Here is a 27688-nt window from a genome sequence, read left to right on the forward strand (position 1 = left end):
CTAGCTTTTTCTTTCTGTATCTATCCATGCCTGAACCCTCCAGCTATTCCTGTCAGCTGAAGTTCCAACAGTCCATATCTCCAAGACAGTCTAACAAGACTAAGAACAGGCAATCTTCATTATTTCTCTATCTTCTGGGAGTATTTTCCTACACATTTGATGACTCCCTAATCTACCTCCACTTTCGTGTGTGTGCGCGCATGTGTGTGTGCGCACATGCATGTGCACATGCACACGTGCATGTTAGGGAAAGTTCTTTCCTTTGCACTCTGTCAGCCATACACATTTGCTTCTTTTGAACCTGTATTTCCCCATATTAGTTATGCTTCATCATGAATCTGTGCTATATATTAATTACTTGGTGTTCAATAAAATTCCACTTATGCATAGCTCTGTGTGAGTGTACTATAATCAGTCCAATCTATGTCAAGATAACTATTGGCAAAGTATAAAGGCCCCTTATGGGTGTATCTCTGAGCATGTGTGAGTGCACACATGTGCTCGGAAATGCATACCTGGAAACACAGCTTAGTCCTGTACAGTGTTGCCTCGACTTACGAATGTCCCTACTTATGACCATTTCGAGATACGACCAGCTCCAGCCACAAAATTTTGCTTCTACTTGCGACCGGAGCTTCCACTTAACGAACAGAAAAAGGCAGGGGGGAAAGGCGGGAAATTCAAATTTCTAACTGTAGGTGGTGACGAGGCTGTTTCTTTGTAGCTCTTTCGCCCCAGCAGTTAAAGAATGTTCACCGGAGGAGGCTTGGGACTGCCTGACTTCTGCTTCTGAGTGAGTTTTTTGTATGTGTGTTTGCAGGGAGGTTTCAGGATCCCTGGTAAGGTGCTATTTTCTGCTTTTACAAAACTGTTTTGGGTGTTTTTGCAGCATGGTTTGGGGCTGGGGGGTTATGTTTCTGTGCTGTGATGGGTCTTGGGGGTTAGTTTGTTTTTTAGGGTTTTTTCCCTTTTCCATTGGGTCTTGGGTTTTTTTGTTGCTTTTTGGAGTATTTTTCCCATTTCCGATTGGTCTTGGGGGGTTTGTTTGCTTTTTGGGTTTTTTTCTCCATTTCCAATGGGTCCTGCATGGTCATAATTTGAGGCAGCACTTTACCTGCAATGACAAATGACAGTACATCACGTGGTGATTTAATTTAAAATACTCCTGTTAAATTTGACAAAGAACAAGGAATGTTGGCAAGTTTTTGGGTCTGAGTCTGAGTCTTTGCTACCAAGTCCGGAGTCCCAAGCCCCAAGTTCTGAGTCCCTATTGAAAACAAGCTTTTCCACCCAGAAAATAGAGAGGGTTGGATGAGTTCTGAGTCATGAGTCAGGTCCGAGTCGTTAAAGAAAAAACCCAGTCTAGTCCAAGCCAAGTTGCCGATGTGACTTAAGTCTTACTTGATCGCGAGTCTCATGATGTGAACCCCCATTCCTGCAAAGAACCTTAAATCATTGGCTGTTACTGCCTCTGATGCCACCTTCACGGTCACAACTATAGTATGGGATTTCAACCAAGGCAACTTGAAGCCACCCTGCTGCTTGAGACAGAGCTGCAAGTGTTGCCCTGCCCCACACGCTTATCACAGTATTCAAGACCAAGCAATTTATTTTAGTACCTGAGGAAAATAATTGCACAAGCCCCATTCCCTGGAAAAAAGAGACAAGAATAAATTAATTAATAAGATGACTTTTTGCAATGCTAAAAACCTGTTGCCCAAGACAGTTACCTCATTCTGTGAAATGGCAGGCATGCCCTAATTTCAGCCAGCTCTTGCAGCTAATCACAGTGCTGCCCTGGGAGTATATAAGCTTTAAGCCAAAAATGTGTAGGTCAGAGTATGAGACATGAGTCATGATTACAGGCCTACTTCATTGTGTCATGTCTAGACAGTGTATGAATGAGAGATATGGTAATGGGGGATGTTAAAACAAAGCAATGTTTTATTTAGCTATTATAGTTCTATCCCACTGTAAGAATAAATTCACACTCCTGGGGTGGCTTTGGTCTTCCTGACTGGGAATTGTATTACAGAGCTTGTATTCTAGATTGGATAAAAGAATGGATAACTTTAGAAAATGATAGATTACTTAGCTTGGAAGGACATGATTTGCAACTAGGCTGGCATGCTTATTTATGGTATAAAAAGGACAAAGAACAAAAAAAATTAAATTCACATATGATAAGGAAAGCTTTGTTGGTAACGTGGAGAAAAATTACACAACAAGTTTATTATAAAATACCTGCATGGGTGTCACCCATAGAAGCCTTCACACAATCCAATCTTATGACAAAAGCAAACCTTCTAAGATAGCAAGAGCTATTTAAAAAGGATGGTGAATTAAGATCTAAAGAGGAATTAGAGTCGCAGAATGTTCATTTAGACTGGTGGCCTAGAATTCAGCTAGAATCCAGATATACAAAAGATAAAATAGAGGGTTTCTACTTCGAACAAACTATCTTTGATAAACTGTTATTGGGTTCAAAAGAACAAATTGTTAAGAAAATGTATAATTATATGTTGGAAATTCAAATGCAAGAGGAAATGGTTAAAGAACCTATGATTAAGTGGGCACAAAATATAGGGCACAACATTGATATTGATCAATGGCTGAAAATATGGCAAAATAACATAAAGCTCACAAGATCGGTTAATTTTAAGGAGAATGTTGTGTGGGGTAGCGAAAAAATACTGGAAAAGAGTGCATGTTATGTTACAACAAATTTTGCTTTGTAAAGTACCATTAACCCCAGAATTGTTTCTATTAAGCATTATACCCGATAACATAAATAAGTCAAAGGAACATATAGTTATATATACTGTATTATTACAGCAGCCAGAATTATGTATGCTAGAAATTGGAAAAGTATGGCGGTGTTGGAACAAGAAGATCTGATGGAAAAGATACAGGAAATAGCCGAAATGGACATCTTATCGGAAGTTATGAAGGACCAATCCTTGCAAAGGGCAACAGAAAGATGGGACTTATTTTATAAATGGACTGAATTAACAGGTAGTAGCTGAATATATATAGTGAAATGAGAACCTTATACACAAGGCAGAAAAGAGTAAATAGAATGATTTTGGATTTGATATGGCAATAGGTATAGATTGGATATTAGTATGCTATGATTTCCCCTCTCCCTCACAAATCCCCTTCCCTCACAAACCCTAACCCCCATGTTCCTATGTCACCCTTTATGTAAAAAATAAAATAAAATTATATTTTAAAAAAAGAATAAATTCACACTCACAAACATGTACAATAATGAAATTGAGATCAAAACATTTTAAAAGACTGAGTTAAAAAATGACGTATAGTATTAAGAATACAAACAAGGAGGAAAATCCTTCAGTTGTCAGGCAAAGGCCTTCCTTTTCTGGCAGAGCAACAATGGTCTCAGGAATGCAATATTTATTAAATTTAGAAATATTTAAATGCTTTTAAAATGTTTTAAAATTTGTTTTTAATCTTGATATATGTTCAATCATTTATATATATAGTTTCTATGGTATGTTAAAACCATTGAGTATTGTATGGTTTTAATTGTTGTGCAATGCCTTGGTTCTCCTATGGGGAAAAAGGGAAACATATAAGTAAAATAGACCAACCACTCCAAATCTTACCCACACTAACACCCCTTTAATACCAAAGGGTTTTGGCCAGCTGGCAGTGTACAAAAGGTAGGAAGGGAGCTTAGTTGCAGGAAGTTCCAGAGCCTGTAGGGAACCATTGGAAAGGCTCTCTCTCATGTCCCTGCCAAATGTGCCTTTGACATTGGTGGGACTGAGAGAAGAGCTTCCTCCAAAGTTCTCGTGTGGGACTGGCATGCAGAAGAAATAGTTTTTCAGATAGCCTTGTACAAATATTTATTTATTTATTTATTTATTTATTTATTTATTTATTTATTTATTTATTTATTTATTTACTTATTTATTTAACTTATATGCCGCCCACACTACCTGAAGGTCTCTGGGCGGCTTACAGTATATACAGTATAGCCGAAACATGGCCTCAGGCTAGGAACACAGAAACAAGGTATCCCTCACAGGTAAGTGAGTGAAGAGAAAATCTTTCTTCAAGGTACTATCTCTGTGCCTGTCTGCCATGATCTTTGGCCTCAACAGTGAAGGGAAATGGTGAATGGTTCAATAAATGAATAACAATATTTTCCAGGTGGTTAGTCAAAACCACATTTCATTCCTCTACAAAACTCTGTCTGGATTAATTTTCCAGAGCATGTGCTCACTGCATGCTTTTTGCGGAAGTGAATGACATTCACACAATCCACCCAACAGTGGGTTGCTTACATCTTGCATGATCATCCTGTACTTCTGTACTCTCTCCATGTGTCTTTGTGTTTACATGATTGTAAAAGTGTTTATCGTCTGTGTTTGCTCCAGCATGAGAGACTTTATCTTGCCATTTGATACTGAGAATTTTCCAAAGACAGGTAAGATGAAAGTGACTGAGCTTTCTTCAATAGCATTAATGGTCCAGGTCTCCACTCCATAAAGCAGGTTGAAAAAACAACAACAGCTTTGTACATCGTCAGCTTAATGGAAATATTGATTCCTCATTGATTCCAGCACGGAGGATCAAAGTCTTCTGAAGGTAGTATTAGATTTGGTTATTTGTAAGATCACTTCATAGTGGATGAGAATGCAGTGGAAAACAGTGTTGCCAAAATATGAACTTATCCACTGAAGAGGGAAGGTGTTTGTACATCTTCAAAACTAATTTCTCATAAGGCAGGTTGGTACATAATCACTGTCTTATCAGTATTGATTTTCATGCCCTAGAAATTGGTTAATGTACAAGAACCTCAGCTTGACAAAATGTTGTTTTTTTTAAAATACAAGTCTTCGCATCCCCAGTGAGTAAATGTTGTTTTGGAAGATTCATATGTCCAAAACTATGGGTTTTTTTCTGGATAAAAATGAATGGATCGGGTAACCTGTGTGCCCAAAGGCATTCTATTTTGCTATTAAATAGAAGCATGCATGTTTGTAAAGCAAAATGAGTTAGGTCATCATAAATATTTGGTTAAATATCAATGTGATGTTCACCCAGTGTCCCCTGCTTGTTTTCCCCAAACTGAGGGTTCACTCTGGTGATGTTCTCTCTTTCCCTCGCTGCCACCAGTGGATTTCCCGTATCCATACTGTAAAAGAATTTAATCAGACACCTGCTGCCAACAGAACTTATTTATTAAAATATCTTAGGTTGAATCTAAATCACAGATGTTCATTAATCATTGTATAGAATCAAAATCATGGAAACCTTGTATATTTTGTTACACACTCAATCACTATTTGCTTTATTTATTCACTTTAACCAGTTTATTAATATCAGTTCTCTCTATTTCTCTATCTCTCTTTGCTCTTCAACCTCTCTCCTTCACACCTCACACTCTCCTTCTCTACTCACTAACTGACTGACTGAATGATCCTGCCCCTCCAGTCCTCTCATAGGCTCATGCAAATGAGCTCCAGCTATGAGTGACAGGAGTGATGTGGGCTTTCGTCACAATCCATTTTTCCTATTTTGTATAGAAAAGCACTATGATTCAGAGACTGCTAAGAGGGACAGCTGTTCTTCAGATCTCATGCAGCATTTCAAGGCAACTAGAAAACCAACCTGGTCCTATCCATTGCTCAGGAAAGGATCAGGTGCAAAGGAGGTTATTTCCTCTCTCTTTGAGGGACAGGACTTTCCACTCTCCAACTATCAGCAGCTATACAGTTGAAACTGTGTGTTTCAATGCACACTTCCCCCTCCTTTCTGTAGACTAACGTCTTTATTCTTTGATGCCTGACATTGAGAAATGAAGTGCCCTTTTTCTCCATAGCCATAACACATTTTTGGGGCCCTTTGTTTTAAGAAAGGGGGCTTGTCTCCCATCCCTTCGCTGCTTTTATACTTTTGTTGATTTTGTTCTAGGGGTTGTCCCTAAAATGGCTTCCAGTTGCCTGTTTGTTTCTGGTGTAATCCCTGTTCTCTTTCTTTCTGTCCTCCCAGCTTCTCCCATCAAATTTTACCTCAGAAAATTTCAAGTTTTCTGAAATATAATCTGCTGTCTCACTTGTCTGCTGAACTGTTTTAGGCTGTTTATCTCTGACTAAATATCTTAGTTCTCCAGGCAGAACCAAATAGAATTTTGATAGCTCTATGATATTTTTCATCTCCTCTAGAGTTTCAGCATTAGCTTGTTCCAACCATTTTTCCAGGTATCTGACTAGATTGGCTCCTAACTGGGAATATGATTCCTCAGGTTTCTTTGTCAATACTCTAAACCACTGGTTCTTAACCTTGGGTTACTAAGGAGTTTTGGACTGCAACTCCCAGAAACCTTCACCACCAACTGTGCTGGCTGGGGTTTCTGGGAGTTGCAGTTCAAAAACATCTGAGTAACAAAGGTTAAGAACCACTGCTCTAAACTTTCTCCTGAGGTGTTCAGCATTGATTCCAAATCTCGTGAAAGCCAGTTTTCTAAAAGCCTCATATTCTCTTGCTTGATCTTGGGCCATTTGGGAATAGATCTCAGCAAGTTTCCCACTTATTTGCGTTCTTAAAATAACCATTTTTTCTGATTCTCCCACATTAAAATCCCAGTATGCTCTCAAACAGGATTAAGAAAGCTTCAGGGCAAGCACCCTTTCTAAATTGAGGGAATTTCTTAAGGTTCACTTTTGAGATCCCCTCAGCCACTGAATTATTACTATTGTTACTGTTTAGAGATGTAAGTTCTAATTTTTTCATTTCCAATTGGTATTCCATTTCATTCACTCTCATTTTCATTTCCAGTTGTCTCTTTTCTTGTTCCCTTTTTCTTTCTCTGGCTTTAGCCTCAGCCCTAGCCTTTATTTCTAACTGTTTGGCTTCAGCCTCAGACCTAGCCCTTATTTCTAACTGTCTGGCTTCAGCCGCAGCTTTGAGCTGTGTCTTTCCTCAGCTTTGGCTTTTTCTCTTTTCCTTTCCATTTCTAACTCCTTTTCTCTTAATTTAAATTCCTGCTGTAACCTCCATCTTTCAATTCTTGTGGGATTAACCCAGTTTCTCCCCCTGAGGTTTCCTCTTCCTTAGCCTCCCCTTATCATTTCAAGAGAGCTTTCCTCTTCCTGAGGTAAACTTTGCAAATCAGCAGCTCCCTCCATAGCAAACTTTTTCCCTCTCTTAGAAAGCATGTATTTATGTGTTTCTTTAGACAAGTTGGTTGGTTTTTTTCAGAGGCAGACAGGCAAGCCTCGGTTTAAAATACTTTTATCCTTTCTGATTTAGAGAGATTGATACACAGTAGCTTTCCACTGGCAGCTTCGAATGGCTATTTTATATTTTCAGGCACCTAGCCTAGCTGTTCCTATGTCTGAGACCCTGTTACTTTTTGCCTCCACACACTCAGCTGTTTTAGAAATATTTCTCTTCTGTATGCCTCAGTTATATACAGTCACACCAGCTATTTCTCTTGACCCTGGGTTTCACTCAGGTCCCGTCAGTGCTTCCTTTTCACAAAGCTTTGGGATCTAAAGCTAGCCTCTTGGTCCTTCCTTTCTAAGCATGAGGTAAACTTTTTAACCCAGACTTCTCTTCAGAGTCTTTTCCCTTCCTTAGCCTTTCTCAAGGTCTGTGATCTGGAGTCCCTTTCCAAGCTGCTCACCAAGAGCTCTAGGGTTCCTTACTCCTTCTTCCACAGCCTTTGGCTACCTGGTTCCTCAGACTCAGAATATTTCTCTTTTATTAGGCTCACTGGAATTCATTCCTTTCGAATCCCATACCGCTGCCGCCACTTTTGTCACACACACCCAGTGACCCCTGTGTGTTTTGCCTCTCACACAAGTTCACCTTTGGGCACGACTTGTTCTTTACCCCTTTTTCGCTGCCACCAGAGAATAGTATCCTCATTGTATCAATTATGAGTCTCACACTCTTGCTGCCAAAAAAACCAAGGTTTATTTAAGGATAAATAAGTGAATCACAGAAGGAAAATCGTGGATGTGCTATTATTCATTCATTGAATATGGATTTGATTATTTATAAGCTTGTAAAGAAGTGAGGTGTTATACAGAAGCAACAAAAGAGCATATATCAGGTTGATCTTTCTTAAATTACCTACTGTGCTGGCAATAGTTCTCCAGGGTTCCTTGGCAGAGGTCTTTCCCATCACCTGCTGTGTGATCATTTTAAGAGGAGATACCAGGAATTGAACACAGGAATTTTTACATGCATAACATTTGTTCTGCCCCCAAGCTATAGTCCTTTCCTGTGATTTGGTATTGATGTTCCTTCTTTATTAAAGGTAAAGGTTCCCCTTGACATTTTTAGTCCAGTCGTGTCTGACTCTAGGGGGCGGCGCTCATCCCGCTTTTCAAGCCATAGAGCCAGTGCCTGTCCGAAGACAGTTTCTGTTGTCACGTGGCCAGTGTGACTAGGGAACACCATTTTACCTTCCCACTGAGATGGTACCTATTTATCTACTCACATTTACATGCTTTCAAACTGCTAGGTTGGCGAGGACCTGGGACAAAGCGACGGGAGCTCACTCTGTTGCATGGATTCAATCTTATGACTGCTGGTCTTCTGACCCTGCAGCACAGGCTTCTTCTTAAATCTTTTGGATGATTTTTATTTATTAATCTTCAGTGCACTTCTAGGTTATAGCAGATATTAGGAACCCATGTAAGGCTCTGGCAGTGTTCTAAAATGAAACCTTGGCTACAGGAAGAAACATCATAAGACAAGACTGTATTTCATTTTAACAATTCTGAGCATGGACAGAGTTCCTACTCCAGTCCTCTGAAGATGCCATCAACAGAGACTGGTGAAATGTCAGGAAAAACAGCCTTCAGAACAAGGCCAAAGAGCCCGAAAAACCCACAACAACCAATTCTGATTTAGTTTGTCATTTTTTAGGCATCTTGATCTAATTAATCGTACAGGAAGGCACACTAATTTTTCAACTTAAATTCTCTTTATTTTCAAATCTCTGTATCTTCTACAACATATAGTTGGCAACTGTCTCTTGCTGTTGTTGTATTGCTTTCTACTTTCAAAGGAAACACTCAATCCTAATAATATACTGTACAGCAGGGATGGAGAAAGGGCAGGTGTGTAAATATTGTTGGACTTTATCCCTCTCCAGTGCCAACCAGTTTAGGCAATAATGAAGGATGATGGGAGTGGTCATCCAATAACATACTAAAGACTTCCTGAAACACTTAATGTCCAAACAAGAAGAGACCCATCATGCCCTTCTGTGGACACTCTAACCAAAACCTTCTCTGAGTGCATTCTAGTATTCACAGACTTCCAGTTTTCGGTGTCAGGGTGTATCTTCTGGCCAAGCAGAACTTACCTGCAGAGGTACACACTCTGTTTTATTTTTATTTCCCCACCTTTCTTAGACACTATGAGAAATTGTTCATTTGTTCCTAAAAAGGCAGGCATTTGAAAGCAACAAAGTGAAGGATTTTGAAAGGTCAATGGGCAAGGTCTTGTTTAATTCCTTCTTAAAATAACAATGTGGGCAACTGTACTTCTCCAGATTTACTGTCCTTTCTCTCTCCTCTATCCTACCTCTTTTCTGAATCTGAAATTAGTGATGCTTTGGGTGCAATATGCACTTTGATGAATTAATTAATGATTTTGCAGCAGTGGAGCAAGGCAAGTCATTGACAGATTATTGTCATTTTCTGTTGTCACCAACTCAGCATTCCGTGATTTTTTTTGTTTCTGCCTCTCCACTACTAATTATGATGTGTGAATGCTGGATTAAACACGAGGGATCTGTGAGCATGCCATACTCTGCTCTGTAGTCACCCTGAAATGTAAATACCTGTTATTTCATTTGTTTTTACACAGTGGGGCTGCCTTTGAGGTTGATGTGGAAAATTCAAATGCTGCAGAATGCAGCAGCCAGGCTTCTTAGTGGGGTGAGGAAATATCAGCATATCTCCCCCACTCTGGCTGCTTTTCATTGGCTGCCCATTCATTTCCGCATTGACTTCAAAGTGCTAATGATGACATATAAAGCCCTAAACGGTTGGGACCTCGATACTTGGCAGATCATCTTCTTCCACCAAGATCTACCTGAATCACCCGGCATAGCCAGCAGGGATGGCTGAGGGGCCTAAAACCGAGAGAGGCCCAGAAAGAAAGAACAAGAAACCGGGCCTTCTCGGCAGTGGCCCCTCGGCTATGGAACAGCCTCCCAACAGAAATCTGCCTGGCACCCTCGCTGGGTGTTTTTTAAAAAGCCATTTAAAAACTTGGCTATTTAGGCAGGCCTTCCCTCCTGTCAATTAACTGATCTTTAGTCTTTATCTTTTTAAACTATTTCATCTTAGCTATGATTTAAAATAAGTGTCAAATTATGATATTTTAAATGATTTTATGATATTTGTTATATTGTGACGTTTTTATTATGTGTGTAAGCCGCCCTGAGTAGACTTTGTCTAGGGGGCAGGGTAAAAATCTAACAAAAGTAAAGTAAAAGTAAGTAAAGTTGTCTGAAGGCAGTGTGCATCCCTATTGGACACCACACATTTCCCACATCTGCTGTAGGTTTGCTAGATTTGTTTATTTCACACTACCACTGAACACACTGTTTTCACCTAACTTTTCATTTAAGACCTCACAATTCCAAAGTATTTCTTTTGTTCTTAAGGTAGATCTGGCAAACTTTGCTGTTGGGCTAATTAACTTTGTGAGTGAAAGTATTTACCATATTGAAAACAGGAAGAAAAACCTGACTATTACTTCTAAGTTCTCTCTGGTAGTACAGAAGAAGTTGGGTCTAAGGGTGCTTGGTTGAAACAGTACTAATACAACTAAACACCATGAAATTCTAGGTTAAAGTCCCTCACCCAGCCATCAGCCTCTATGTTGGGGAAACAGAATATCTGCTAAGTATTTTTGTAAAAAGGAAATTTCTTCAAGTATTCCAAAACAAATAGACAGATGTTTTATGATTGCCTATAGGTTCCTTGGTCTCTGAAATTCATAACTTGATCTTTCAACATTTGTGCTAAGGTTTCTAAATACAATTTCTACCTGCAGTTTCTGAAATGAAATTGCAGGGAAGCAAATACACATTGATTCAGAATCCCTAGTCATAATAAGACTAGATCAGATTTTTCTCTCTCTTCCAAAGGTTTGGGCTTTGCCCTTGTTTTGCACTTTGGTTACCTGCTTGTTCTTGAATCTAGGAATGAATTTTACCTGTGAGCATGTTTAGGATTTTCCCCCTTTCCCTGTCTCATAACAACCTGGTTCTCTCCCTATGTTTCATTCTTCCTTTATGCCACTACGTTATTGTGCAAGGTATAGTGACTACCATGTTGGGTCCATGCATCCCTAGAGATTTACCTTTACATTTATTAAAGTTATTGTGTCAGGTGTCAGGAGCTCCCCTGCTCCCCTACTGACAATCCTTGGGGATGATGTCTTTATGTACAGTACCTGATCAGTTCAAGGACTGAAATGCTGACTTCACTGCCCGGTGGCTGAAGAGAACCATGCATACATCTGCACTCTGGTGGACCCCTTATCCTACCTGTATGCAAAGTACTGGTTCCTACACTACATTCTTAAAGATTTGTGGGCTTCTTTTTCTCTTCTCATCATCATTCTCTTCCTTGTTTCACTGAAATGATGCAACATACAGTAGTATGTCATGGGAAGCATAGTTCTTTTAAAGAAGCGTGTACCACAAATTAACTACATGTTGCATTTTTTCCTGTGCAGAAAGTGGAAGGGGGAAGAAGAAGAGAACAAATCTTTCTTCCTTTCTCTCATTTATGTTACTACTGGTGCTGCCACCCAGGCAAGGGAAGGGGAAGCATTTGAGTATGGTAGCAGAGTAGGTGAATGGCCTGGAAGGATAACAAAGTTAGGCTGCATATGCGGAAGTTCCATTACATGGCTGCAGCTCTTGATCCGAAAGGAAAACAAAGCCTGGGTTTTCAAACTCACTCAAAGTTCCATTAAGGATCTGCTGATCCCTTGGGTTACATTTCTGAATCAGCATTTGATGAGCTGATTGACACTGCCTCATTAAGAGCATAAGAATGTTTTCCATTCTGTTTTGCTGTTGAGAGTGCATACGACCATGACTGCATCACTTGGGCATAATGCCAGTATACAGCTCGCTAGAGTAGTGGAACCTTAGGACCCTGTTTCTAAACTATGGAGGAGATACAATGCCCTGAGTTTGCGAGAAAATAACTACTTTCTTGTTCCAGTGCACTGCAGTGCTCATTAGATGTGACATTTTTAGTTTATAATGTAAATAATCCAGTGTGCGGAAAGGTTCAGGTTGCTGACAACAACAACAGAAAGATCAGGCTAATTGCTTATAGAAAATTGTTGGCCTGTGTAATAGGTGACCCATTTTTGTTCTCTGAAGCACATGTATTAACTGCACCTTCTTCCACCACCATATGTGCAAATATATCCTGCAGAAAGGAAACCAAATAACTTGTTTTCTCATTCATGACTCTTCCGTGTTCAATATTTCTATTTTTTGCTTTAGAGGAAGATGGTACAATCTGAGCCACTGAGCTGGAAAATCAGAAGGCCTACTTGGAGTATAAATCCCATTGATCTGTATGGCTTTTATTAGCAACTTATTTTTTAAAAAAATGTAATGTGGTTGATGTTGCATGTGAGAAGCATCAGATAACCAGGCAAGAACAAGCCACCATAGTGAGCTGCCGATATCTCATGCATATGAAATATGTGTTGAAATTTCTGAGAGTTTGTACATAGCAGATGTGTCAATAGAAAGAAACCCTACAAATCATGAATGTTCTTTCTTAATACATATATGTGTGTGCCAGCAGGTAAAAGAATAATCATTCAATCATAGTAAACTTTAAGAACATTTACTTTTAAAATAAATTAAGGATAAACTAGTAGTAATGGAACATTTACCTTGGTATAGATTTTGTTTGTGCTTGACAGACTTCTTATGACAGTTTCATAACACACACTCACTGATCAACAGACAGACTAGCAGCAGACATTCCTGTGGCGTTCACCCTAAGTTATACATTATTCATTAGTTATATGTTAATGTGGTTGTGAGGCGGGGTCAAAGGGGCTGCTGAAGAGGTGGAGCCTGGGAGAGAAGTTCAGTCTGAGTCTGAGTCAAAGAGAGCTAGACAAGAGGATAGTTTGGGGTTTTGAGGCAGAGAGTGATTAAGGAGTGATTAGGCAGTGATTTTTCAGAGTGTGACCTGTGTTAATTAATACAGAAGAGATTAAAGAAAAATATTGAAGCTTTGTGAAACTTTAAGAATGTGCTTAAGAATTACTCCTGAAACCACGTGTAATCAATACATCTGTTTCTGTTAAAAAGTCAGTACTGAATGGACCTTAGTCTTTAATAAAGAAATATTAAAGTTGATAAAGAGATAACAGGTGGCAGTGTGTCAAGAGGCATGTTGGGATACCTTCCTGAACTCTGTGTTGGGTGAAACAAGCAGGGGCCGTGGGGTAAACATGTGTTAATAGAAAGAAACCACACAAATCATGAATGTTCTTTCTTAATACATATATGTGTGTGCCAGCAGGTAAAAGAATAATCATTCAATCATAGTAAACTTTAAGAACATTTACTTTTAAAATATGTTAAGGATAAACTAGCAGTAATAGAACATTTGCCTTGGCATAGATTTTGTTTGTGTTTGACAGATTTCTTATAACAGTTTAATAACACACACTGATCAACAGATTAGCAGCAGACATTCCTAACTGAATACTAACATAAATAGAAGGAAGCCTCATATCAACTGACATTTTTAAAAATATCTGACAATTAATCCTCTAAGTTCTATTGGCTGACACTAGACAAAATATAATTGGTTACAACAATGCATCTCATTCATACTTATCTACATATACTGTATACATACATACATATAAACTTTATTGTTTCTGGCCATAGACCTTTACAATGTACTGACTACTGTAGCATATACAATCCAATTAAAACAGGTAATTACCTTAAAACCAATAAAACCCAGTCTAAGAATATTGTCATAATGTATACTGTCAGTCCACTGTATTCAGCATTTATGTGGCATTATGATCCTTGACAAATCGAAGTCTCAGCTTCTTAGCTGCTAGTGCAAATTGTGCTACAGCATAGTAATGTGCAACTGTGTATCGGCAAGCAATCCTACTACTGTTTCAGTGGTGGTACAGTTTAAAAAGGGGATGTGGTGGTGCTGCAGGTTAAACCACAGAAGTCTCTGTGCTGCAAGGTCGGAAGACCAGCAGTCATAAGATCAAATCCACGTGACAGAGTGAGCTCCCATTGCTTGTCCCAGCTCCTGCCAGCCTAGCAATTCAAAAGCATATAAATGCAAGTAGATAAACAGGTACCACGACGGTGGGAAGGTAACAGCGTTCTGTGTCTAGTGCTGGCCACGTGATCATGGAAACTGTCTTCGGACAAACGCTGGCTCTACGGCTTGGAAACAGGGATGAGCACCGCCCCCTAGAGTCAGACACAACTAGACTAAATGCCAAGGGAAACCTTTACCTTACAGTTAAAATATATCTGGATGATGGGTGACAGAAATCTTTCTCTAGGATTTTTTAGAGAGGACAGAACAGTAAGTAATGAATTAGAATCTCTATCTGGTTGCAGCCAAAAAGCATATTTTCGTTCCTCAACTGGGATTACTTTATATCTCCCTTCGAGGTATGCTGATGCCATCTGTCCAAATCTAAGTTCAGTAAAAGCTCTGTGAATCCAGGGAAAAGTCAATGACTCAAAATATTTTGGTTTTCCATGATTCACCTGAACTTGGGGATACTAGGTAAAAAACAGGACCCAACAATGGCTGTCCTATCCTGACTGGCATCAAGATCAAAGATCCACTTCCTAAGATCACGAGAGATTAAACTAAGGAACTTTTCCATCAGAAGGCTGTAAACCTTTAATTTTTGTGACACATACTGTATACACCATATTCAATTCTTGGAAAAACCACCAGTTTATAAATATGGGATATTGTGCTTCTGTACCAACAATTGAAAAAGCCATGAAATTGTTTGATATTGCTGCACAATATCATGCTTGCATTGCCCGAATATTGACAACACCAATGGCAGCAGTCAGGATGGTCTAAGGCAGTGGTTCTTAACCTTTGTTACTCAGATGCTTTTGAACTGCAACTCCCAGAAACCCCAGTCAGGACAGCTGGTGGTGAAGGCTTCTGGGAGTTGCAGTCCAAAACTCCTGAGTAACCCAAGGTTAAGAACCAGTGGTCTAAGGAATACTCCCCATGTGTTCACTACCATTCACAAAGTGACAGCACACAATGGACAATCGCAGAAACTGTTTAGTTTTTTTAATCAGTTGACCTCTTCTCACTCAAATACAAAGCAATTGTCAGGACTGTTTTTCAAAAAGTGTGAATGGTAGTGAGCACAAGAGGGTATCCTGGAGACCATCTTGATTGCTGCCAATGATGTTATCAACACTCAGGCTGCGCTTTGTTACAGTATGTAATGCTTGGCATCCTTTTTCCTGTACTGATTAATGACAATAATATACATGCTGGGTTGCCATTCTAAATACACATATAATTCTTTATGTGAGATAAAAACATAATAATCAAACCCGGATAGCTTGTCATAGTAAGCAGTAAGCAGTGGGCAGAGAACTTGCTCCATTATAAATCACAGTATTGCCTGAAGAGAAAGTTCTTTGCCTGCTTGCGGAAGGATAGCAAAGATGGGACCAGTCTGGCTTCCTGAGGGAGGGAGTTCAGAAGTCTGAGAGCAGCAACAGGGAAGGCCCTCTCCTGTATCCCCACCAAGTGCACCTGTGAAGGTGGGAAGACTGAGAGAAAGGCCTTTCCTGATTATCTTAACACCTGAATTGGTTCATAATGGGAGTTATGGTAGTTGGACCCAGGCCATTTAGGGCTTTATAAGTTAAAACTGGCATTTTGAATTGTGCCCACAAATTGATTGGCAGCCAGTGGAGCTGCTATACTGGGGGGGGGGGGTATGTGATCCCAGTCAGCAATCTGGCTGCTGAGTTTTGGACCTGATGAAGTTTCCTGATACTTTCCATTGACAGCCCCACACGTAGCACATTACAGTAATCCAGCCAGGAAGAAACTAAGGCGTGTGTCACAGTGGCCAGATCAGATCTCTCAAGAGACAGATGTACTGTGGCTGGTGCACTAGTTTCAATTGTACAAATGCACTTCTGGCCACTGATGAGCCCTGGACATCCAGGCTTGTAGATTAATCTTGTCTTAGCAGAACCATATAACACTCATTTGCATTTGTTATACATTGTCCAATTGTGGGTAAAAAGAATCATTAGGGGAAAAATATGAAGTTTGTCACATACTGGTTTTATCTATAATTTTTTTTCTGTCATTATTTATGTCTCTTCAAAAGGGAATTATTGCTGAAAGATCTTTGATGCAGCACTTTGACAGCCAAATTAACTATATAGCAAGAAATAGTTTTGCACAAATTCTACAGAACTATGACAGTTGTTGCTTTGTTTCTCAGAATTTCAGGATTAGAAATATCTGGTGGATTGTTTGCAGATTTATTTATCAGTTGTTCAGTCCTTCTATGCTTCCTCTCTGTGTGTTTGTTTGCATGTACGTGTGCATATGTATGAGTGCATTACCCCTGCATTGCTTTGCTTCATGCACAGAAATATTTTACAAAAATCTCAATTAAAAAGTTGCCCCTTAACTCATTCTTGTTGTAGAAGAAAGAACTCTCATAGGGAACAGTGGTTTCTTGATCTATCAAGACATATGTGTATTAAGACAGTTGGTCTCATTGACTATATGTAATTTTGAAACAATTTTGACCTCCCTAATATGCAGTGGGGTCCTGAAATTCCAGAATAGCTACTAGTCTTGTTTTCTCTGTTTTTTTTTACTTTACGTTAAAAAGCTTGAACCCATGCTGTGCAAATGCATGTATATCACATATTACCATATGAAACAAAGAAATCCACATCTGTTTTAGTTTGATGCATCACTCTCATCTTGTCAGTCTCATGACACAATACTGAAGTATTTTGACAATTGTCCAAAGTTTCTCTTACCTCTGTCAATGGCAGAGAATTCTACATGCTACCTTTCCTTGCAACATAACAGCAGGCTGAACAAACTCCAGAAAAACAGCTCTAAATAATGGAAGGAAGGAAGTAATCACATCTCTTGCTGAACAGAATTTCATTACACTAGCATGTGTTGGCAAATGCCAGCTCTTAGAACAGGAATTATGATATAACAAGATAGCAGCCTTTTAAGTAATCATAGACAACTTTTTAATAGGAAAAGAAAGTCCTTGTTGAAACCTTGCACAAAAGCTGGGTGACAGATCAGATGTCAAAGGATCCATTAGATATTACTTGGAATTCATGTGTATTGCTCTTTAGCAAAAAATGGATAACTGCTTCAGAATCAATTACTGTTCATTCAGTCTCCTTGATTAAACTTTGACCACCCAACCAGCTTTATAAGGCAGTGAATGGTGTGCAGTATGTATTTGCCCACAAGTATTTTCCTCAGAACAGTTTTTCTGCCATTTCAGGAGACTATTATACCCTGCTGTGTAGTGTTGTCCTAGACTGCTATCAGAAGGCAGGGTAGCTTAGGATAAAAGGTTTTATTTTACCTAAGACTGTGAGGTTTGGGAGAATCGCTTGCTGTGTCCATGAGGAGTACAGTTAAGCACCCGCATAAATCTTACAAAGCGTATGGGAGGGAGCTTACTTTGGAAACTTGGGAGGTACAGATGATGGTAAGGGTAAAAGAGAATAAATACAAAAAGCATTATAGTGCTAGGTGTCTAATATATCACAAGTTGAAACATGGCCTAGTATAAGAAAAGCGGATTCTATAACAGATATGACATATTTTCTTATTTTGCAGAAGTATGATTTCAATACATATTTATAAAAAAATACATAATGTGAGGAAAAATATTCTGTTGTGGCTTGAAAGCATATTTGTATCAGATATGTTTCGGAAATGTTTGAGGTGGTTGCAGGTTCTTGTGTTATGCATTTTTCGAGTGTGCAGTTTCAAACACATGCAGGATTATTTTTTGCACTCTACCTGGTGGCACCTACATCACATAAGCAAAGGAAAGAAAGGATTTTATTTGCTAAAAACCTAGATCCCAACTGAATTCCTCTATTTACTCCAGTAGCATCATTATAGGTCACAACAATTTCACCCAGAACACAAAGAGCTCATATAATTTTTATCTGTTAATGAGATCTATTCAGTTCTTTAAAACAACAACAACAAACAGTAACCCACCTCCAGTTTCTAGGACACTGTGCTGCTATGTTCACAATTCAAAGCATCAGGAAATGGCCCAATATTTCTGCACAATATTGTACCCACATTGCCAGCAGGGAAAAGGATGTCTAGCTTTGAAAGGGCAGGAGTCCTGAATAGAGATGAGTGTGAACTGAACTGCAAACCAGAAAAAAACTGATGAACTGGGCTGGTTCATGGTTCAGTTCATGACCTGGTTTGGGGATCCCCTTTAGCTGAAGCAAAATGAAACACCAAACTTTTTTCACGTTGGTGCTTCATTTGCTTCAGTGAACTGGGATGGCCTGCCCTCCCCTTTTCAGGTCACCAGGGCTACTTGCTCCTACTGTTGCACTGCTGCCACCACCATCACCACTGCCTCATCCTCCCCCCCCATGCAACTCAATTTCCCTGCAAGAAGCCCAGCCATTGCCTTGGAGCATTGCACCTGGCCAACCAGGGAGGAGGCAATGGTGGTAGGAGCAGATACTCCCCCCAATTGGACACAAACCGAAAACCAAATTGCAAGCCAGTTCAATTTTCCAGTTTGTTTGTGGTGGGTTGTGGCTAACCATGAACCATCACGAACCACCATTTTTCAGATTTTTGCCCATCTTTGGTCCTGAATGTTGACCACACCAATGGCAGCAGTCAAGATGGTCTACAGGATGGTGCTCACTACCATTCATAAAGAGACATTAAGCAGGGAAAAATCCCAGAACATGAGAGTACAAACTGGCTAACTGAGTTGACATTATAGCAGCCATGAGGAATGTTTGGCATCTCCATGATCAAATGTATTATATCTAATCGTCATTAGCATGCCTACATGATCAGAGCTCAAATACACAATTATAACAAAAATTGCTGTGGGCTGATAGTTCTGGGCTAAAAGATAGGTGTTCATAGAGTTCAATGGTAAAACATTCAGGGAAGTTAAAAATGATTTCAGATAAAAAGGAGAGAACAGTTTGAAGTGAAGCATGAGAAGAGAAGCTGTTTATGTGATTTTCTACAGGGTCAGCCAAAAAGGCCTCTGAGAAGTATGTCCTATCTCTCCATAGCGCTGTGAATAAACCCTCCAATAGACTGTTGGTAGAAAAGGTAATGACCAAAGGCTCTCTGTTGATTTTTAGTGCTTTGCTACATCTCATATCATTTCCCAGAATGATGACTCAGATGAACATACATCCCTTCAAAACATGATGTGGCTGATCAAATATTATATTGATAGATAACAATTCCCAGGGGAGACCAAATGCCTACAGTTCCAGATACCTCTCAACGAAGCAGTACATTTTCATTGGGCAAAGAGTCAATAATATATTGAAGAGTTTCAATTTATATGGTCTTCTATGGCCTACTGATTCCTGTGTATCACCCACCAGTTTTATTGATCAGTTTCTGCCCAGCTGTGCATATAGCTTTTAACAAATTTGACCTTGTATCCCCTTGACTGAGCCTTCACGTAAGATAACATTTTATTTTATTTTATTATTGTCTTGGTAGAAGAGAGAGCCTTTTAAGCATGAGTGCTGTGAAAAGCCATCCACCATTTCCTGAGAGTATACAAGTAGTTTACAAAAGAATAACATATTGTACCTTCTTACTTCTTTATTTGGAAGCAATATTGAACATAGGGACTCTTCCCTTTGAGCCAGAGGAGTGAGTCTTGAGCTTCTGTTGAACTTTCAGAAGTCTCACAAAAAAGCTAGTCTTCTAGACTAGAAGCTCTTCTCTGCAGACCACAAATTAAAATACAAAATAGGTGATACCTTTACAGGTCATGAAAAAATCATTATGCAATATGCAAGCTTTTGTGAATAAAATCACACTTCATTGAGCTTGGGCCAGTGTGAAAAATTAAAGTCCAAAAGTTGATGGCAAGATAAATTTTGCCAGGAAAGGTACTCTGAGATGTAAAGACTTAATTATTTAGGGTTTTGTAGCCCAAGGCCTAAATCCAAATGTTAATATCAATGATAGAAGATTTGCTCAGTATGTGGGGATTTGTCAACATTTGATTCAATGGTTTTACTGTGCTCAGGGTTAACAACTGGATATAGTCCCAAAACATTTATTTCTCTGCCTCTAATCAAGAACTTTCTTCAGAAACCTCAGAGCTTCAAACACAAGTGGCATAGGAATAAACTGTGTTTGTTGTTGTTGTTTAGTCCTTTAGTTGTGTATGACTCTTCGTGACCCCATGGATCAGAGCACGCCTGGCCCCCCTGTCTTCAACTGCCTCCTGGAGTTGGGTCAAATTCCTGTTGGTAGCTTTGATGACATTGTCCAACCATCTCATCCTCTGTTGTCCCCTTCTCCTCTTGCCTTCACACTTTCCCAACATCAGGGTCTTTTCCAGGGAGTCTTCTCTTCCCATGAGATGGCCAAAGTGTTGGAGCCGCAGCTTCAGGATCTATCCTTCCAGTGAGCACTCAGGCTTGATTTCCTTTGGAATGGAAAGCAAAGGCTTTCACAGCTGGGATCTAATGGTTGTTGTGGGTTTTCCGGGCTCTTTGGTGATGTTCTGAACGTTGTTTTTCCTAACGTTTCGCCAGTGCTGTCCTCTGAAGATCCCGGCCACAGAGACTGGTGAAACGTTGGGAAGAACAACCTTCAGAACATGGCCAAAGAGCCTGGAAAACCCACAACAACCAGGTTTGTTCTTCTTGCAGTCCAGGGGACTCCTAAGAGCCTCCTCCAGCACCACCATTCAAAAGCATCAATTCTTCGGCAGTCAGCTTTCTTCATGGTCCAGTTCTCACTTCCATACATCACGACAGGAAAAACCATAGCTTTGAATATTCGGATTTTTGCTGGCAAGGTGATGTCTCTGCTTTTTAAGATGCTGTCGAGGTTTGTCATCACTTTCCTCCCAAGAAGCAGGCATCTTTTAATTTCATGGCTGCTGTCACCATCTGCAGTGATCATAGAGCCCAAGAAAATAAAATCTGTCACTGCCTCCATATCTTCCCCTTCTATTTCCCAGGAGGTGATGGGACCAGTAGCCATGATCTTAGTTTTTTGTTTTTGTTTTTGATGTTGAGCTTCAGACCATTTTTGCACTCTCCTCCATCACCCTCATTAAGAGGTTCTTTAATTCCTCCTCACTTTCTGCCATCAGAGTGGTATCATCTGCATATCAGAGGTTGTTGATATTTCTTCTGGCAATCTTAATTCTGGTTTGGGATTCCTTCAGTCTGGCATTTTGCATGATGTATTCTGCATATGTTAAATAAGCAGGGGGACAATATACAGCCTTGTCCTACTCCTTTCCCAATTTTGAACCAATCAGTTGTTCCATATCCAGTTCTAACTGTTGCTTCCTGTCCCACATATAGGTTTCTCAGGAGATAGATAAGGTGGTCAGGCACCCCCATTTCTTTAAGAACTTGTCATAGTTTGCTGTGGTCCACACAGTCAAAGGCTTTTGCAAAGTCAATGAAGTAGAAGTAGATATTTTTCTGCAACTCTCTGGCTTTCTCCATAATCCAGCGCATGTTAGCAATTTTGTCTCTAGTTCCTCTATCCCTTCGAAATCCAGCTTTTACTTCTGGGAGTACTCGGTCCACATACTGCAAAAGCCTACCTTGGAGAATTTGGAGCATAACCTTGCTAGCGTGTGAAATGAGTGCAATTGTACGGTAGTTGGAGCATTCTTTGGCACTGCCCTTCTTTGGGATTGGGATGTAGATTGATCTTTTCCAGTCCTCTGGCCACTCCTGAGTTTTCCAAACTTGCTGGCATATTGAATGTAGCACCTTAACAGTGTCATATTTTAAGATTTTAAATAGTTCAACTGGAATGCCATCACCTCCACTGGCCTTGTTGTTAGCCTAGCTTTCTAAGGCCCACTTGACTTCACTCTCCAGGATGCCTGGCTCAAGGTCAGCAACCACACTATCTGAGTTGTCCAGGATATCCAAATATTTCTGGTATAATTCCTCTGTGTATTTTTGCCACCTCTTCTTGATCTCTTCTGCTTCTGTTAGGTCCCTCCCATTTTTGTCTTTTATCATGTTCCTCTTTGCACAAAATGTTCCTTTATTATCTCCAATTTTCCTGAACAGATCTCTGGTTTTTCCTTTTCTATTATTTTCTTCTATTTCTTTGCACTGTTCATTTAAGAAGGCCCTCTTTGCTATTCTTTGGAAGTCTGCATTCAATTTCTTTAACTTTCCTTATCTCCCTTGTATTTTGTTTCCCTTCTCCTGTCTGCTATTTCTAAGGCCTTGTTGGACAGCCACTTTGCTTTCTTGCATTTCCTTTTCTTTGGGATGGTTTTTGTTGCTGCTTCCTGTACAATGTTACAAGCCTCTATCCAGAGTTCTTCAGGCACTCTGTCCACCAAATCTAGTTCCTTAAATCTGTTCTTCACTTCCACTGTGTATTTATAGGGGATTTGGTTTAAATTATACCTGACTAGCCCAGTGGTTTTTCCTACTCTGTTCAGTTTAAGCTTGAATTTTGCTATGAGAAGCTGATGATCAGAGCCACAATCAGCTCCAGGTCAATCTGATTTCGGTATTGCCCATCTGGTGATTTTCATGCATAGAGTCGCCTCTTGTGTTGTTGGAAAAGAGTGTTTGTGATGACCAGCTTGTTCTCTTGATAAAACTCTATTAGCCTTTGCCCTGCTTCGTTTTGAACTCCAAGGCCAAACTTCCCTGTTGTTCCTTTTATCTCTTGACTCCCTACTTTAGCATTCAAATCCCCTAGAATGAGAAGAACATCTCTTTTTGGTGTCAGTTCTAGAAGGTGTTGTAACTCTTCATAGAACTGGTCAATTTCAATCTCCTCGGCATTGGTGGTTGGTGCATAAACTTGGATTATTGTGATGTTGAAAGGTCTGCCTTGGATTCGTATTGACATCATTCTATCATTTTTGAGATTATATCCTATTACAGCTTTTCCCACTGTTTTGTTAACTATGAGAGCTACTCCATTCCTTCTACGAGATTCTTGCCCACTATAGTAGATATGATAATCATCTGAATTGAATTCGCCAATTCCTATCCATTTTAGTTCACTGACACCCAGGATGTCAATGTTTATTCTTATCATCTCCTGTTTGACCACATCCAGCTTCCCAAGGTTCATAGATATATTCCAGGTTGCTATGCGGTATTTTTCTTTGCAGCATCGGACTTTCCTTTGACTTCCAGGTACGTCTGCTGCTGAGCGTCCTTTCGGCTTTGGCCCAACCACTTCACTATCTCTGAAGTTACTTGTACTTGTCCTCCACTCTTCCTCAGTAACATGTTGGACGCCTTCCGACCTGAGGGACCCATCTTTCAGTGTCATATCTTTTAGCCTTTTGTTTCTGTCCATGAGGTTTTTTGGCAAAGATACTGGAGTCTCTTGTCAATTCCTACTCCAGGTGCATTGCATTTAGTCAGAACTCTCCCCTTTGATCTGTCCATCTTGGGTGTCCCTGCACGACATAGCCCATAGCTTCTCTGAGTTACTCAAGGCCCTTTGCCATGGCAAGGCAGCAATCCATGAAGGGGTGAACTGTGTTTAGTGGATCATCTGCCAGAGATCAAGCGTTTAAATTAAGGAGAATCACTGGGAGCTGTACCTCCCCATTTTTCTCCTCCACATTCTGCAGCTTGCAATGAGTTCACTAGTGTGGTGGAAGGCATAAAAGACACTGAGCACAGACTTCTGGTTCCCAGCCCTAAATCAAGTTTCAAGCAGGGCTAAAAGTAAAAGGTGCACTTAGTCTGAAGTATTCATATTTTGAGAGCATACTTTTATTCCCCAGTTCAAAACCTTCTAAAATTTATTAGCTAGAATTTGCCAAAAGTGTCAATGTCATGTCTTCCTGCCTGTGCATATTGTACCTGCACGTTCTTGCCATCAAATGTCCAAAGAAATTTGAACATTTTAGGAAGTTCTTAAGAAAAATGAATCATAGGGATTGACAACACTTTGCACTGGCCAAACTGTATTAAAATATACGATGATTAGTTCATCCTTTGCAGCATGGCAGATGATAGAAATACATAGGAAAAGAGCTTGGAAAGAAGCTGGATTTCCTACATTTGTCTTGACCTGCTTAATATGGCATTGGTAGTAAAAACTGTTATTACCTATTTATCTTGGAAATCAATCTGTACTTAAGCATGATTGTAGGGGCTATTGAGAAGCTGTCAAGTTTGTCAGCAACAAGAAGACTGAATAGTAGCTTTTAGTATGTCTATCATTTCCAATGGGGTATGCCTGTCAAAAGGACACCATCAGATGAAAAGCACAATGTCTCACCGCATAAAATGATGACACCCTACTTAGAGAAACATGGAAAGTTCACAAGTCATGTTAAGAACCTAAATGGAGGTCCCTCTTTAACTGTTTGATTCACAGGGAGAAGTCAGATATGATGGTGTAAGAGCACATTTTAATGTAGAAAATTCAGGGGGTGGAACTTCACTTTGATGTTGAGTTTTTGAATGTTTGGAAGCTCAGAGTACTTTACTCCTGTGTAGGGCACAGTATGATGACAGCATGATGGAGATATTCCAAAAGATAGAAGGCTTTTGCTTCTTTTGAGAAATTCTTTAGCAGTGGGTTCTTCTATCACAGTTTCATTAGATTTGTGTTGCTTTAGATGAATGCTAAAACAACAGATCAACACAAATACCTCACTCCCAATGTCTATTTGAAAGTGGTGTCGGCCAAATTTATTGGGGTTGAATCCAGAACACATTTCCATCAGCTCAAGACATTTTTGTTCTACACAAGTGAAAAGAACTTTCTTCTTTTTACAACCAAGCATTATCTGCACGAGAAAAAGAGAATTGCAATCCAGCAGTGTGTTTACATCAACACAATCACTCCAGATTCTCTTGCCCAAGACTTCTAAATACATGTTTGTTAATTTTATGTTGCGCAAAGTTTTCTCGTAGGTCTTGGTGCAATAGTTTATGGGACACATTGCCAGAAACTGCAGTTCTTACACTTTTGCATCTCTGGCTCCAGTCCATGGTACTCAGCTAAAATGAAGGGAGGGAAGGAGAGGACAAAACATTTAATTCCTCTTGACAGTTGTAGGGATTTGAGTGAAATGTCTCCTTCCACCTTCAGTTCTCCTTTGCCAACACTAGAACTGTGCTGTAAATAGAGTAAAATGTGTGTAATTTCCATATTACAGAACTACTCCATACATTCTCGGGTGCTGTTCCAGAACAACCCCATAAACACAGCCAAGTGGGGAAAAAGTAACACATGGGGCAGGAGGGCCAAATTAGCAGTTACTTCCCTGAAGGTTTATTTTTAACTGAGGAAGCATATTTTTGACCCAAAAATACACACACACTTTCCCCAGATGGCAAGATAAAAAATGATATGATGATTTATTGAATATCAGGCCAGGGATAGACTATATTGCTGAATTCCAACTCTGGCTTCTGCTATTTCATAGAAATGCTAGCAAATGCTCAGGAATGCTGTTTCTATTTTCACAGAACAGAAAAGAGAAAAAGAAAAAAACAATCCATTTCAGATTTGATCAGACTTAACATTATATTATTTTTATAATGGATATCTTTACGTATAAATATTAAAATGAAGCAGTTTCTTGCTTTATGCAGGGCCAGTGGATGAAATTGTGTGGAAGCTTTCAGAAAAAACAAAGCTGAACTGTAATGCATTTATCTTTCTAATCATATATCTGTGATGGATGATCAGCTCTGATTTCCTTTAAAATGTTTAAAAATTCAGAACTCTATAAAAAGCACAACAACCACAATAGAACAAAATGTGCAGATAAAGGAATGATGAAGTATTCCCTAGTAATTCAGCCACTATCCTTTCAGAGGTGAGGTGTGTGTCTTGATAATGTAAAAGAGTTCTCTTAGTGTTCAATCACAGGGAACAGAGAGATGACAGACACTCTGGAGTCTTAAAGGAGTATAAAATAACACAATGTTCTTTGTTTGCTGCTCTTATAATACATCATAGAAGCACTGTGATTTCATCTACCCCTCACTAATTTAAAAAGAACTAAGCAAATCACAACCCAATTTACCAATAGTTGCAATTTTTTCATGACTGGGATAGGAAGAAATATAGGAGCACAAATATTTGAATATGTGAGAGAGCAAAACTCAGATTCTTCCATCCAGACCCAGGACTCTGAATACTTTATTCATGAAAATTTACCTTGTAACCCAAATGTTTTTCTTTGTGGCTTCTGTGAATCACACCCTGGGTGATTCATGCTTGTACGGAGCCTCATCAGAAGATTCTATAGCTTCTGCGGTAGCAATGAGCACATTAGAATATTCCCCTCCCAACCCGTATAGGTACCTTGGCGCCAAGCATCTCCTTTCAGTTTCTTTCAACCGCTGCTTAATAGTAAGCAAACAATGGCATGACAAATTCTGCTTCTGTGAGTAAAAGAGAAAGAGAGCCTATTCTTGATTCCTTCCTGTTATCAATCTTTTTCTTTTAAACTATAAGATCAAACTCTTTATCATCAGAGATTTTTCCTTTCCCCTTGCTTGGCCTCCGGTCATAGCATTCCCCCCTCCAATCATTGGTTTTTCTCCTCAATTATTTTCTCCTATTCTTGGCCTCTTTGGGCCTGTTTAAGCACTGCATTGTCTGTGATAACAAGATCCCACTTTCCAACAGACACACTAAGTGCCTTTTCTGTGTGGGAGAACAACATCAAACTTCCTCCTGTACCCATTGCAAAAATTTTAAGCGCAGAGTTCTTCAATATTGCCTCTCAAGGCTAAAACTCCAATTTTGGGAACAATCCTTACAACCAGTTCAAATGGCCCAACCTCCCTGTAGGGCCACTTCCCAAACCAAAGCAATGGAAAAAGCCATTACTGAATCCTCGAAACAATGTTCATCGGCTACATCAGCTCATTCCAATTCTCCATCTGAATTGTTTAAAATCTTGAAGATAACACAAATCAATGCCCTCCATACCGAAGTTATTGACTTTTAAAGCAACTTCTAAAAATCAGAGACCTACTGAAGCTGCTCCAGCTCCAGAGCCTGTTCCTCCTAAATGAACTAAACAGTCCAAGCCTGCAGACATCCCACCACAACCACAACTCTCTGAATCAGTTTTGGTCGGATCTCCCTCAGATGATAACAGACTTCCATCTCATTAACCCTGTTTTCAGTCTCAGAATGGGATGATAGAGTTGACCAACTAACGTCCTCTCCTCCCAGTCCACAACCTTCCATTTCTTCCAGCAATTCTTTGGTTAATCCATTGCCTGAGCATTCCCATCCAGAATGGCTTGACATTGTTCCAGATTCAATGCCCTTGGATTGACCACTGATCCATAACCAGGACCATCGACATCAACAATCTCGACAACTTGCTTCATGTGTGTGGT

Source organism: Pogona vitticeps, chromosome 3 (genome assembly GCF_051106095.1).
Source record: "Pogona vitticeps strain Pit_001003342236 chromosome 3, PviZW2.1, whole genome shotgun sequence".
NCBI lineage: Eukaryota > Metazoa > Chordata > Lepidosauria > Squamata > Agamidae > Pogona > Pogona vitticeps.